Here is a 15,234-nt window from a genome sequence, read left to right as displayed (position 1 = left end):
TGCTTTCCATATGATTGATATTACTAGCAGATAGTTTATTATTATTATTATTATGTGATAATCTTTATGCACTAATGTTCTGGGTTTATGAATGTCAAAATTAATATTTCTTTATAGAAATGAATTTAATAGACACAAGTTCCATGCAAGACAATAAAATGCTGATAGATTCCACAAGCCACAGAAATAAATTTGTCGCATCCTTTCATAGTCATAAGAACATTCTTTGTTTCAAGACAGTGGAAATTTTGGGGACCTTGCATGCCTCCATATTTCTTTAAACTACTATGTTCACTTCTATGGGCAGAGTTCTCTCAGTTTGAAGTAAAGGCTCACCATCGATTTTTTCACCTAGGCATTGACCAGACTAAAATCTCCTGTAAAGCAGTTATATTCTGTGAGTCTGTGTATTTATTTATATTTATAAAATGAAATAATTTTTAAAGGTTAATCGGTGAGAAATATCACCCACAAATCCATATCACAAAACAACCACAATCAATACTTTGGTGACACTCCTTTTAATATATATATTTTTAAATTATTTAAATTATTATTTATGCCTACAGCAACTGGTCTTCCTAGGTGGTCTCCCATCTAAATACTAACCTGGCCCAAACCTGCTTAGCTTCCAAGATCAGACATTGGGCTTGTTCAGGGTGGCATGGCTGTAGACCATGGACCATGGCTCCACTGGAGCATGAACCCAGGACCTTCTGTGTGTAAAGCAATCATGCTAACCACTACACTATGGAACCACATCCTCAATATTTTTTCTACTTGTCAGCATTGTGTATAGCATTAAACTTTTAATTGCTGTTGTTAATTTCACAGGCAAAAACTTTTTTCTCTTAGATGTCCATTTTTCAAATTATTTTTGAGCCTGAACATTTCTTATAACCAAGTTACTAGCTCTATTTCTTCATTTTTCATATCCTTTGTGTGTGTGTGTGTGTGTGTGTACACACACACACACACACACAAATATATATATATGTGTATATATATATTTGTTTAAAAGCAATTTTAATTCATTAAAAATGGGATGTGTTTTATCTCGCTTGGTTCCATCATCCACTGTGTGTCTTGGAAAGCTTATTTAATTCTTCTGCATCTGCATCTCTGGCTTATCTATGAAGTGAAGTTTAGAACATCTATCTTCCAGGGTTCTTATAAACATTAAATGAGTTAATATAGGTAAAGCACAATGCTTGGGTATGGTAAACACAACATGGGTTCACTATTTCATTTTTCTTGGCATAGAGCTAAACTATATTTTTCTGCTTCCTGAGAATCTAAGTAAGGTCATATGGCTAATCTCACCAATGGAATATAAAGAGAAATGATATGTCTCTTGCTAGCTGAGGCAGGTAAGTGTTCTCTCTACTCCACCCACATTGCTAGAAGTGAGAGACTCTGAGATGTCAAAGTTGCAGAATGGAAAGAGGGTGTTTCTTTGAATCATCACTTAGAAGAAAGCCACAAAGAACCATCTGGCCCATATCAGACTCTATTACTATCTATTAGATTTTTTTAATTTAAGATCTGGGATTTAGGGGTTTACTGACTGTAGCTACTAGAGTTATTTGTCTTGCATTGCACTTGCACGTGGTAAACGCTTAAAGAATGGAAGTTATTATTATTATTATTATTATTCACAATTGAAAGGAATGGCCAATGTCAGCTTTAGACTTGAATCATACTTAATATTCACCGGACGGATTGACTAAAACAATTTCCTTCTGACTCTGAAAGCTTCTCTCCTTCCCCCACTTAAAAAAAAGTATATCCTCAGGAGGCTGTTTTCACAAGAAGTATAAAGAAGTACAGTAAGTATTTTATATTTTATTATAATCAATTTCATTTCTTTGAAGTCTCTACCTAATCTGAACTCCTTAAAGGCAGTGGCTCTTATTCATCTGAATAATTGCTTTTATGAAAAGGAAATGAATACAACATTTCGGGGGAAGGTACTGATTAGTAACATTTGCTCTATAGTCATAAAGCTGTTTAGACATAATTTTAGGAATTTACAGGCTAACAAACAAGTGTATGGACATGTGATACTGTTAAAGTAATTTATTCACAGATAATGAATAGGTATAAAATGTCTAAAGTAATACTGGGTAGAACAATTTAACCTCATTTTAAAAAACTCCATATAAATAAAAAATCCCTAAGCATTTCATGTATATATTTAAGGGAATAAGAAACAACTTCAAAGTGCTCTAATATGAAGCATTTTATTATTTTTTAAAAAAGTTTTACACTAGGAATCCATTTGGTGTTTTGTGAGTTTGACAACATCCAGCTGAGGTGAATGGAAGCAGGCAGAGGGCAAAGGAAAGTGCTGGATTGCTGTGTTTCTGCAGAGTGAGGCCTGAGGGATTAGCCTACTTTTTCCTTCAGCCTCCATTTCTTCCCTTCCATTTGCTCTTCCTTTCGCACTTTCCCAGATTTTTCACAAAGGAAAAATGGCCCAAAGAGTTGTGCTGTATAATCAGGTGTCGGCAGGCCAAAATCTTTACTGTTCCCTTTCCCTGGATTTCCTTGAATGAGATCATGACTGATTATGAAAATGAGAGTGAGGAGGACCTCTTGTCAGCAAATGAGGCATATCTGGAGTCAACGACTTTCACATACACAAAAAAGGCAAACCAACCTTAATGTAAAACACCAAGCACAGTACCAAGCACGATTAGTCCAAAGGTATTCACATTTTCATATTAATATCTCATTTGACCCTCATAGCAGCCTTCCCTGTGAGATGGGAAGAAAATAATATTATCCTTCTTTATTGGAGAGACTACAAGGTCAGAGACGGTGAGGTGATAAGAGCCACCATGTGTGGCTTAAACCTGTCTTCTGCCTCCACCCTGCTAGCAGTCAAACGCACCAAAAATTACAGAGAACCTAGTATGGCCAAGTGCCACTTTAATTGCTGTGTAACCTCTGGCCTTAGTTTCCTCATCTTTAAAGTGGGAACAATAATATTGACATATAGAGTTGTTGGAGGATTAAATGAATTAATCTAAATAGAGTCCCGAGAATAGTGCCTGGCAGATAGGATGTATTCAAAAGGTGTAAGTTATTATAATATAATGTGGTAGTTATTATTAATATTTCTAATTAGTAAGTTGAAAAACTGGTTTTTAAAACAAGGTCTTCTAACTTTTAATGATAGCACAATTATCTCAGATTACCTTACTAATTCCCAGAAGTCAATCGGATGTCATATGGCATCACAAAAACCACACAGGTGAATAAAATTCATATACTGTATTATATAAATGTTAATTTAGTGCTAAATTACTTAAAATTATAAGCATGCACTAAAGTACATGGTACTTTTACTCACCTTTGAAAAACTTATATGTAATAAAATTCACTCTCTTAAGTGTACAGTTCTGTTTTGTGTAACTACTACAACAATCCATATATAAGATAGTTCTTGGGGTTTGCTGACAAGTAGAATCTTATGTAAAGATTCTAGAAGAAATTTCTCTAACATTAGAAGCCATTATAAGCATATCTTTTTGATTTAGGGGCTAAAAAGATACTCAAAACTTGGATAATAATTCTCATTTATTTATTCATTGACTCAAGAAGTATTGAGAGAGTTCTTCCTACATGTGTAGCATTGTGTTGTTGTCTATGAAGATGAGGAAGGAGTGTGCCCAAGTTTTCTACCCTCGAAAGGAGAAAATACAATAGTTTTGCTTTATACTTCTACTTCAGGGCTAATAGAAAAACCAGAAGAGAGAAAAATAATAGGCTTTCCCCCAATTATTTTAAAAAGAGGGCATGAAAGGAAGAATGACAAAGTGTCAGTGCTTTTCTAATTAGCATGTATTAAAAAAAAACAATATCCTCTTCCTATAAAACCTAGAACTCAGTTTAATTCCTCAAATATTTGTTGTAGATAGCTCATTACTGAGTGGACACCATCCCTGTCTTCAAGCAATCTGTAATACAGAAGAGCAGATAATTACAATACAAGGCAGAAAATGATCAAAGGTATAAAATCATATGCATTCAGAGGGAGATGGGGGAATGTTGAGGTAGAAGAATCAATAAAGGCTATATAAAAGAGGTAGTATTTAAACAGGGTCTTGAAAAAAAGGTAAAATTGACAAGTACTATTGATGGTGGGAAGAAAAAAGTTTAGTATGCTATAAAGCTGCTATACTGTCTAATACGGTAGCCATTAGCCATATGAAGCTATTTAAAATTAAATAAAAATAAAAACACAGCTCCTCAGTCACACTAGTCACATTCCAAATACTTAATAGCCACATGTGGCTAGCATTGGACAGGATAGAGTAGGACATTTCCATCATAACAGAGAGTTCTATTGGATAGTGTTTCTGCAGAAGAAATGGGAATAAAATGTCAGGAGGTGGGAACAATAAATTATCCAAATCTCTGTTGAAGCCCTTGAACAAAGTACCAGAAATAATGGTATATCCATGTATTTCCTCTCCAAATATAAATTGGAAATACATGCCTATGTAAAGATCAATGACTCAATTGTTTCACTGGCTGGTCTGGTTCAATAATCATGCTGAGTTCATACTATAAATCAATAATGAAGACATAAGACTTAACAGGCCTATCTAATTGCTTTGTCTATCTGAGCATGCAGATCACAGTGGCTGCAGGCCAGGCCTAAGGCACAGCCAAGTGTGGGTGCTGCTATTTCTTCTGGCAGGGACCTGTTAGCTGACTGGGTCCAAGCTAAATAAATTAGGCCTGTCACAGTTACGGTCACCTAAGAACATGCTCATTCTTAAATTATTTGCTTCTTGAGAAGTAGTGGGAGTATTCATTGCAAAAGCTAAAGGTGGGTAGAGGTTTAAGGAAACTGTAACTCAGAGAAGCAAGTACTGATACATGAATATGGATGAATTGAGCGATGTGTGACCATAGTCATCGATAAACTTGTGAAGGTGCAGACTTTAGCCTTTTGATAAGAGCTGTTATCTGCTCAGTCAGAAGTGTGGTTTAGCTAAACCACCCAAACTTGTAGTGATGTTTTTATAGAGCTAGCCGGACCATCACTTCCCTGAAGTCCAAATGAACAGAGGTGTACAGGGCCAGGAAACCATGTCTCAAGGCTTTCTAAATCTATGAGAGTCTAAAAAGGGTGCTGTTGTTGGTTAAAAAAGTCTAGAAAATTAATCATCTGTGGTCAAAGGCAGCCCTAAATATACTAAATTCATATCTTTTGATGATAGTCCCTCTTCATTTTAGATATAATCATTGCTTACAACTTGACTTTAAGTTTTTAAAAATCTTATTCAATAATAATTGACTTAATATACATATGGATTTTTTTTTATTTCATCATTAGGCATTTTATTCATACATGCTCATTGGACAATATAATTATCTTCTCTTAAAAGGACTTAGAAGTACTGGGAAAAGTCAGGGAAAATAATAGTGAAAAAAGTAATTTTAATTACTATTCAAAAGTAAGACATTCTATATTGCTAATGTACATCCTATAGATACATATGCACTTAACTCTGATACATATGCCACCCCAAGCACTGGCATTTATAAGAGTCATCTAAGTCAGGGGTCCCCAACCCTCAGGCCTCAGATTGGTACCGGTCCATGGCCTGTTAGGAACTGGGCCACACAGCAGGATGTGAGCAGCAGCGAGTGAGCAAAGCTTCATCTGTATTTGCAGCCGCTCCCCAGGGCTAGCATCACTGCCTCAGCTCCACCTCAGACCATCATGGATTAGATTCTCATAGGAGCACCAGTCCCTGGTGCCAAAAAGGTTGGGGACCACTGAAAGTGTCTTTATAGTTCTATAACCCTATGGACTGATATATCAAAAAGAAAGTATGCTGTGCTGTGAAAAGTATTTTTGCAATCATATTAACATACGAACACCTGTTTTCATGTAATGTTAACCAACAGAGTGTCAAGAAAATATGAAAGTAAATCTGCATACCAGGAAAACCTAGATAAGTAGAGATTTAATACTTTTCAGTTTATTAGATTTTTTTTTGGAAAATGCTTATAATGATATGTGGATTTTAATTGTTTGATGATTTTCAACTTCACATTTGTTTGGGACCATTCCCTTAATGAACTAAGCATTTTCAAAGATTAAAAGAAATGTTTTCTTTTCTGAGCAGTCAAATGAGGAGAAAAAATTATTAATTTCAGTTTTTTAAAAAAATTTCAGAAGGCTTCTGCGTTTCATAGGTGGAGAAATCATGCTGATGACTCAACCATCCAAAGTGTTATTTTGCTGGTTCATGCTACCTTAGTGGAAAATAACAAGTCTAATTTTTTCCCCTTCATGATAAAAATTTATTATATTTATTGGGGAGCCTACTAGTCTGTAGGAAGTCATTTATTTCAGGATAATCTAGCTCCTGAAATACTACTGATGACATTTACCTTTAACTGGATTGCACAATACAAACAAGTCACCTGGCTTCCAGTTTCATAATTTTAGCATCCATACATTATTTAGACTAGCTTAGGCCACCTTTGCTTGGCTATGATAGACATTTTAGAATATTTCTGACTCATGAATATAAATAGTTGTGCAAAAATAAATTTTATAAAACCAGAGCTGGTAACAAAAATCACCTAGAGATCAACAGCTCTGAAAGAATCTAGTGTCACATTCCTTAGAATGTCAGATTAAACTAACATGTGCCAGTCAATATTGCTACACTGCGACCCTTGATGCCTCCTAAGCAAAACTATTAAGTCCAACATTCTCTTCTGTAAGCACTTATCTGTAAGGATGGCTAACATGTCCTCTGAAGCAGATATTGAAACTGATTGGACAATAGGTAGATACCAGACAGGGACCTGGGGGCCGACCTCTAGAAATAGGGGGAGAAAATCTTAATCTGCAACACAATGCCGTTCTCTTGAAACCCTATCATTTTCACTTCCCATGTGTCTGCTGCCTGACTGTGAATGGATTTGAAAAGGAATGGTTAGTGCTGAAAATTGGATCAGAGCTAACATTCTCTCATTTTTATCAGCAGCTGCCAAAGGTCATCTGACATAATAGCTGATGAATTCAAGCCCAGTGGATTTCATTTGCAATTTTCAATTTACGGAGGCCTCCAAACCCCACGGTGATAAAAGCTTCCCCTATCGTGGCCTGTCACAAACATCAAGAAACTGCACAAACCCACAAGAAAGAAAAAAGAGAAAGCTGTGCATCCTCGCAGGTATAGATAAGGAGAACAGGAAGAAATGGTATCATGCAGGAAGGTACAGAGCAGCTTGTGTGGCTAGTTCTCTAAATGCCAATTGAAAGGAAAAAGACTATGAAGAACAATCAAATAACTACCGCAAGGTAGCATCATGCTTCTTTGGGCCTTTTGTGTGAAAATTGCCTTCTAATCTCTTATTTGACATGCCCCCAAACAAAAATGTGAATGTAAATATGCAAACAAATAAATGAATAAGTAATCCTTGCTTATTTGGTCACTGGAAATAAAGCATGCTCTGTGTGTTGTATTTACCATAGTTTGATTTACAAAATGCATTCTCTGTCAAGTATCTTTTATCATGTGTCAGTCAGCACTAAGAAATCATTTGTTTTGTTACAGAGAAATGACAAATCCTTTGATTGACTTGCAAGGGTAGTCAAAGGACCGACATAGCAACTACTTGTAAGTGGACCTAGACACAGTGTATATCAAAGGTGTATATTAGCAAGAGGAAGAAAGCTATTTTCCCCCTGGTCAAGCTATTTACAGTGAACTTAGGCAGGACCAGGAACCGAATCCTGTTCCCAGCAATTGTTCAAATTGAGGAGACAATATGCATGTTCCTTGGAGAATGGAAAGTTTAAAAGCCAAGCAGTTCATCTTCATCCTAGCCTATTCAACTCATACCACAGCCAAGAGAAAAAGAAAGCAAAAAGATGACCTCTGAGGTATAACTGCTGGGAAAATTTAATTTCAGACATGGATGTCTGGATCGCATTTCTACCAAATAGATTCAGAAAGGCTTATGAAATTGGTCTAATGAGGCAAGAGGACTTGGCAGTGGGCATCTACCAACCTGCCTAATGAGACAATTTCTCATGACAGTTGACAAGAAAACCCAAGAATGACATCAACAGGACCAGTATGTGAACTTCATTTGTGTGTTGGTAACTGAGACAATCACAGTTTGGAAAGAGAATAATTCTTGTTGAACTATTGTGATTGTGAGAGATTGCCTATTGTAGAATTATTCTTCAAATTGTCATAGCAAAATAAAAAATATGGGCTGTTCATCATAATAAATCCTTGGTTCTTTGAAATTAAACTATTTAAGATTTCCTATTAGCAAAAACTTTAAAGACCTTTTAATTCTTCAAAGTCTCAAAATAGATAATTATTTCCTCTGTAGCTAAAGATGGCAGAAATTAACATTTTGAAATAAAGGAAATCAAATTTTATTTTTAAGCTGCAGAAAATATGGAAGGTAGCCACGTTTTAGCATTTTGATACTTTTTCTTTTACATAAAATTGTCAGGATGCTACTTTTCAAAGGTTACTCCTCTATTTTTAGTTTCTATAGGTTAATAGAGAAAGCTGTCTATAATTTGCAGTGTCTATAGGATCTCTTTTGATTGTTAGCATAATACAGAGACTCTGGTGGTAGTAAAATATTACTTAATGGGGTCTTAATTTAATTAGTTCTCTAAAAAAACCCTATAACTTGGTGAGTGTTTTTTTTTCATTATTCCTATTCTTCTATGGCAGTAAAAAAAGGCAAGCTTACCAATTGATTTGTAGTTACATAGTGAAAGGTTAATTTCTTTTATGTTCCTTCTATTAGAAAGGTAGATCTCAAATCTTCAGAGCAAAGTCTTGAGTTGTTCTTGTAGACTAGTTTGGAGAGACCATTCTTTTTCATACCCTATACTAATTACATTTAGTCAGGCCAGAGCATTCGCTGCAGTTTGAATGGTGGAATAAAGTATTTCCCATTTCTTTTATTAATTCTATCCCTTAATCTAGCATTTATTTTAGCACCTACTAAGTGCAGGACACCATGTTGAGAACTATGAATAAGATAAGACTTTCCTTACTTTCAAGCAGTTTAAAGAAAACTGGCATAAAGAATGTTTTAATTCTGTTTTCTTCTCTCTCCCTTGAATTAACTTTGTCATACAGCTATAAAACTTTAAAATATGAAAAGTTTATCTTGAAAATTTGGGCAATGGAATGACACTGGTGACTGGTGACACCTGGACAACATCTTATTTAGGTGAAAGCTGTGTTTTCCTTTTTTTTTTTTTTTGTAATTGGTGCATCATTGTAACATTTTCCCCCAAGTGTACATACAATCTACTAAATTTATTTACTACTCTTCTTTGATTGAACTCAGGTTTCTAAAATTAAATAAATTCAATTAGGAAGAAATCATCTATACTACCACAAATGGAAAGCCTGTATCATGAAGCATGAGTAAAATACAGTACTAAACAGAAATGCTAACTATTATTGTATTAGTCTGTGCATACCTACATAATTCCATATTTTATTAGTGGTATGAATGCCACTCTTTGGAAAATACTGGTTTGGTGCATGGTACTGATAAAGACCAGTGCTGTAGGTTTGACCTACATAAGAATGGAAGCTCTGTGAGAATAGATACTTTGATTTGTTTCTTGCTATACTTTCAGTTCCTAGAACAATGCTTTGCATATATTAGATTTAAAAAAAATTGTTAAATAAATAAATGAAAGCCAGTTACCTTCTCAAAGATCAACCTGTATTTCTCCTATAGTCATACTTATCATGCTTTATCATAATAACCCAACTAATGCCCCTGTTAATCACTTGGCTGATCAAACACCTTGTTTTTCTTGTTAATCTGTTATAATAATTAGTGCCTAGATCAATATTTGACACACAGTAGTTGCCCAATAAATATTCGCTGAATGAAGCAACAACACCATTCCAAGGTCATACAGCTTTTTCTATAATCTTGCGGTCATTTTTATAGAGATGTTGAATTGACAAATATTGGTACTGACCTGGCACATTAAAATAATAAAAAAAATCTTTGTTGAATAAATGAATGAATGAACATTTTTTCTGACACCACGAAAAAAAAAGAGTTAATTTCAATAAGAGTTAATTTCATATAAGAAAGCAAAACTTTAAAGGAGAGTAGATAATCCTTTTCAAAAGTTTAAACGTAGTGCCAATTCTCAACTCTTGAGCAAGTCACCCTGGTAAGCCTTCCTTACAATTTTACGAATTAAAATTACACTGGAATTTTTGTGTTTATAGAAAAACCTACAAATATTGAGGTCAGAAAATTATACCAAATGGTACCAGCCAGTGACCTGATGGTATATTTTCATTTAGATTGATTTGGTGAATTCCTTGAATCATATAAGAATCAAATATCCTCACTAGACAGGTGATGTTTGCAAAATCTAAGTTTGTGCTTTTCAATTACGAGGACACTCATAAAGAAGAAATAGTAAAGAATTAGCTGCATTTCTCTGGTCTCCACCCCCAAAAGAGTCCTGTCAATCACTGCCCCAAACATGTAGGTTTTGAATGCTTTGAACTGGAAAAACCACTATTTTAGTGGATAATTAAAGGGTGTTACAACGGATTGAGCTTGTGTAGAATCAGGAAAATTGGAGGGATTGGAATGGACATGTAGGTCATACCACTTTTCTTTTGTAATATTTTCTACTACAAATGATTCTTCAGTTGAAAATCAAACGTTGAACTAATGTATTACAAATGAGTTGATAAGGTATGACTGAAAAATCAAACACAGGGAGAACTGTGTTTATCATTTGAGAAATCAGACTTAGCTTAAACAAAGGGATGATTTCTTTAATAGCATAATTCCTTCTTTCTCATAAATTTACTGATTGAATTATGTATGTCATAACTATGGTTTATTTGAGCAAATCAACACTTATCTGTGCTACATGAAATAGGGTTTAGCAGGATATCAATGAGTATTATATTAAAAAACCTGAGGTCAGAAAAGTTTGTGTTAAACACTTAAAAGAAATGTTCTCCCATCCTTCAGAACATCCCGATATATATATATATATATATGTTAACCAGCCAAGAGTCAACTTATTTTAGCATGGAGATGTTTTTTCTCAGAGTATCTATTAGAATCCTCCAGAACACTATTTGAGAAAGTCTCAGAGCACAGTCATCCCTACAGGAATGAACTTCTTGAAACAGTAATGTTCATTACTACTTACATCACCTGTGGCAGACAGATAATGGAGATTCTACCCATTCTTTCTTATAAAAAATATTTTATTATGAAGTAGGACATAGAAAATTATAAAGAATAATTATAAAAACATAGGTACACACTACTCAACTATATTCAGTTATTTCCCATTTTATAAGATCTTTTAAGAACTTTTAAAATATTACTGAAATAATCAAATTCCCTTGTATGCCTCTTTCCAACCCTATTCTCTTCTTACTTTTCCCAAAGATAATCAATATTCTGAATTTGATACATTTCCACATATACTATCACTATATTCATTTGTATGGTTTTGTATCTTTCTAAAGTTATTATAAATTATGTAATACTGTATAATATTTCTGCAATTTTTCATTGAAAATTATATTTTGAGATATGTCTATGCTGATGCATGTAGGACCAGTTTGAATCTCTACATTGAACTATTTTATAAATATATTTTATTATCTATTCCACTACTGCAGAGAGTTTTTCACTTACTTGATAAAAACAAAACAAAACAAAACAAAACAACAGTGTGGAAGTGATCAGTTTTAAACCTCTTTCCTTCTTGGTTCTAGTATGCCCTTCTTCCTTCTTGCTATGGTGCTGTTCAGTGGGTCCTCTTGCATACTCAGTGGATTTCAAACACCACTTCCTCCTGACATCAGGTGGCTTTCAGCAAGTGCATCAGCCACCCCAGTGGGCAGGTTCCTGCTGAGGTTCCAGGCACGCTGGCCAGCTTCCCAGAGACTTTAGTAGTACCCCTCATGGGAAACTTCCCAGCAAGGTCCCCATCCGCAAAGCTCATGCATAACCTAGACCTGCCATCTGTGAGCCAGTCTAATTGACCCAGCAAACCTGTCTTCCACCCAGTGGACTGCAATGACTCCTTTTCTGTGAGATCTGAATCTGTCTTGGGGAAGGCTCCTGACCCTCCCCATTACCTTTCCAAGTTCTTTCCTTGAGTATTCTCCCTCAGTAGTTTTAAAAATTCCCTCTAGTAGTTAATCTCCAGTGTTAATCATTCTTTAGATTAACTTCTTTCTGCATGGTTTCTGTTTCCTGACTGGACCCCAACTGTTACAGGCAGCTTTCCCTCTTATTCCAGTCATTGAAATAGTTTGTATTTAACAGAGATTATTTACTCATTAAAGATTTGGCAAAACTAGTTTATATAATGCTCGCTCTCGCTTGTTCTCCCTCCCCCTTGCTCCCCTTAATGCCCCTGCAGTCCCTATCTTTTTTGCTAGGAACCAGGTTTTGGTTTTGTCAATTCTCATTAATATATTTTTTTATTTCATTAATGTCTGTTCTTATTAGTGGTATGTCCTTCATTGTACTTTCATTGGATTTACTCTGCTGCTCTTATTCTAGTTTCTTGAACTCTTAACCTGCATTTTTTTCAGAAATTCTGGTTTCCAAAGATTTTGAAATTCACAAGTGATTTATGTTTTAGGTAAAAATATTTAAAGATATATTTTAAAGTTTTTCAATATACTTGTTAAAAAAAGTATGTGTGTGTATGTATATAATTGCTTTCAAACTTAATTGAACTGTGATCAGAGATTTATGATTATCTATTTCATGACTTTTTTTGAGATTTGCTTTGTTACCTAGATATGGAAAATTTTTATAAATGTTCTATGTCCTTGAACAATATTTTATGTATACCTTGTCTTCTATGTATCTATCAGATCAAATTTATTATTGTTGGCAGGAAATATTTTATATTATTGTTAATATTTTATTTGCTTGAGTTGTGAATTTGTGAAAGAAATGTGCTGAAATATTACTCTAAGAAGGTGGATTTGTCAATTTTTACTTGTAATCTGTACTTTTTCCCTATTTTGAAGCTATGATGTTGGATGCATACACGTTCATGATTATTACATCTTTTTGAAGGATTACTCTTTTATTATCATGTGAAATGTCATTCTTTATCCCCATTAATGCTTTTTAGGCGAAATCCTATCTCGTCTTATCAGTGTTCTTCTGATGAGGCTGTTTCCTCAGAAGGGGCCAGATCATGTAGGACCCTGTAGGTCATTGAGAGTTTTTTACTTTTTCTTTTAATGAGATAGGAAATCATTAGTGGATTCTGAGCAAAAGAATGACATGATATGACACATGTTTAAAAGGTTCACTCTGACTGCTATGTTGTGAATAGACAGAAAGGGGTCAGGGTAGAACAGGAAGAATAGTTAAGAGGCTATAACAAGAAAGTTGGCAAGAGATGATGGGGGTTTACACTTCATGCAATGGCAATCTAGGTTGTTTAGGACTAACAACTTATTAAGATAAAATACATTTTTTAAATATAAAAAAGATCAAAAAGCTCTCAAGAAAGTAGAGGTTTGTAGGAAAAGAAGAAAGCTGGAGAGCTGAGTATAGTGTTTGTTCAGCTTTTTGCGTCAAGGCGTTTGCCAATTCTAAAAGCAGTGGCAAAAAAAGCTGAGAAGCTATGTAAATCTTTTAGGATTCTCAGAGCCCACTGAAGAAGCAATGCTGTGGTAATAACTCAGGCTTTTATGTATGAACCAGGTTTTTATTCTAAGGGTAAAGATAATCTGGAAATAGACCATCCCTTACCGAAATGATAAATTTGTAGAAAGGTTATTGAAAATATCACGACTTTTGATATATTTTCAGTATAAGACAGTAAACTGAGGAAACTGCATTCTTAATTCACAAGGTTGAGTTTAGAAGTGGCCTGGACTTGTCATGCACACACATGACAAATCTTACTCCACAGTCATCAATAGAATACCCCAATTTGTAAATAGCAAAAAATTATATTATAGATTTGCTTACAAAGCTCCAAAAATTAAAATGCAAATTGCTTTTTTACTCCTCACAAATATAGCTGGGGGAAATTCATAATCAGTAGGTACCCTTTTTTTAGTTCCATTATGCAGAAATTCCCTTCGTAAGTGCAGAAACTATATTTCTGGTTAAGAAGTTCTTGTGACTAAATATAATTTAAACTGGGAGACAAGCAAGCAGACTTCCAACAGGAGGGGGTGTTTGTTTTTTAAAGCAGGAGAGTGGCTGACTAAAGGAACCAAAAAGCCAACCAGAGCTACAGCATCCTTTAAATATTTTAAATATATATTTATATAGCATGACCTTTGGAAATGCATATTTACATGTATTTTCCACTCTTCCCCTTCTGTACATATTTCTTTACCATTCCTTCCACTTACTCCTCAACATTGCCTCCTAGCCCACAACTTCCTATCTATTTCCCTAGCCAGAGCACATGCAATAAGATCTTTCTCATTGTCTCAGCACAGTTCTCTGCTTCTAGCCTTTCCCCTCTGCAATCTTTATAACTGTTTGACCTTCCTCAAACACAATTTTTATTATTTCATTTCTCATTAAAGAACCTTTCAGATTTTCAAGTTAAATCTTCTCTCATCTCAGTCTGAGACCTATACCAATTGTCTCAACATAAGTTTAGCTACCCTTCTAGAATGTTTTATTACCCTCTGGCCCAAAGAAGTCATTGGTGGCCCCTCACAGGATATCTATAGTAAATATGTTCTTATGGAATTTTTCCTCCAGTACTTCTTTCTTCATTTAGTTCCTTAGCATAGTTTTCTACTCCTTGGCATCTGACCACACTTGCCTTTCTAGTTTCACCTCTTGCCACTCTTTCCTTCCCCACAACCTCCTGTATTCAAGCCTCTCCAGACAACTTGACATTTCTGGAACACTGATGCTCCTCCATCTCTCTTCACCTTGACTAATGCTATTTCCAAGGTCTTGAGTGCCTGTCCTTCTTTCACTGTGTCAAGAAAGGCAAGAAAGTACCAATATCACTTGTGCAAAACTTTCCTGACTCCTCAAACCTGTATTATACTTCTTTTTATTCATTGCTTCCTACTCTATTTTCCCACAGCATTTGGTTTAAATTGTTTTATTTGGATTTATGATGAGTTCTATGTTTCTGTATCTCTGAATATACTACATAAAATCCTTAGGGCAGGAATTATTTCCTAT

The 15,234-nt window shown here is 34.8% G+C and overlaps 1 pseudogene; it reads right to left on the bottom strand.

The window, feature by feature from the left end:
* Nucleotides 1-560: 560 nt before the first annotated feature.
* LOC118602103 lies at nt 561-676 on the bottom strand (annotated as a pseudogene).
* Between the last annotated feature and the right edge of the window lie 14,558 nt (nt 677-15,234).

The sequence above is a fragment of the Rousettus aegyptiacus genome, unplaced genomic scaffold (assembly GCF_014176215.1).
Source record: "Rousettus aegyptiacus isolate mRouAeg1 unplaced genomic scaffold, mRouAeg1.p scaffold_m13_p_4, whole genome shotgun sequence".
Taxonomy (NCBI): Eukaryota; Metazoa; Chordata; class Mammalia; order Chiroptera; family Pteropodidae; genus Rousettus; species Rousettus aegyptiacus.
This window is presented reverse-complemented; position numbering and strand designations above follow the sequence as displayed.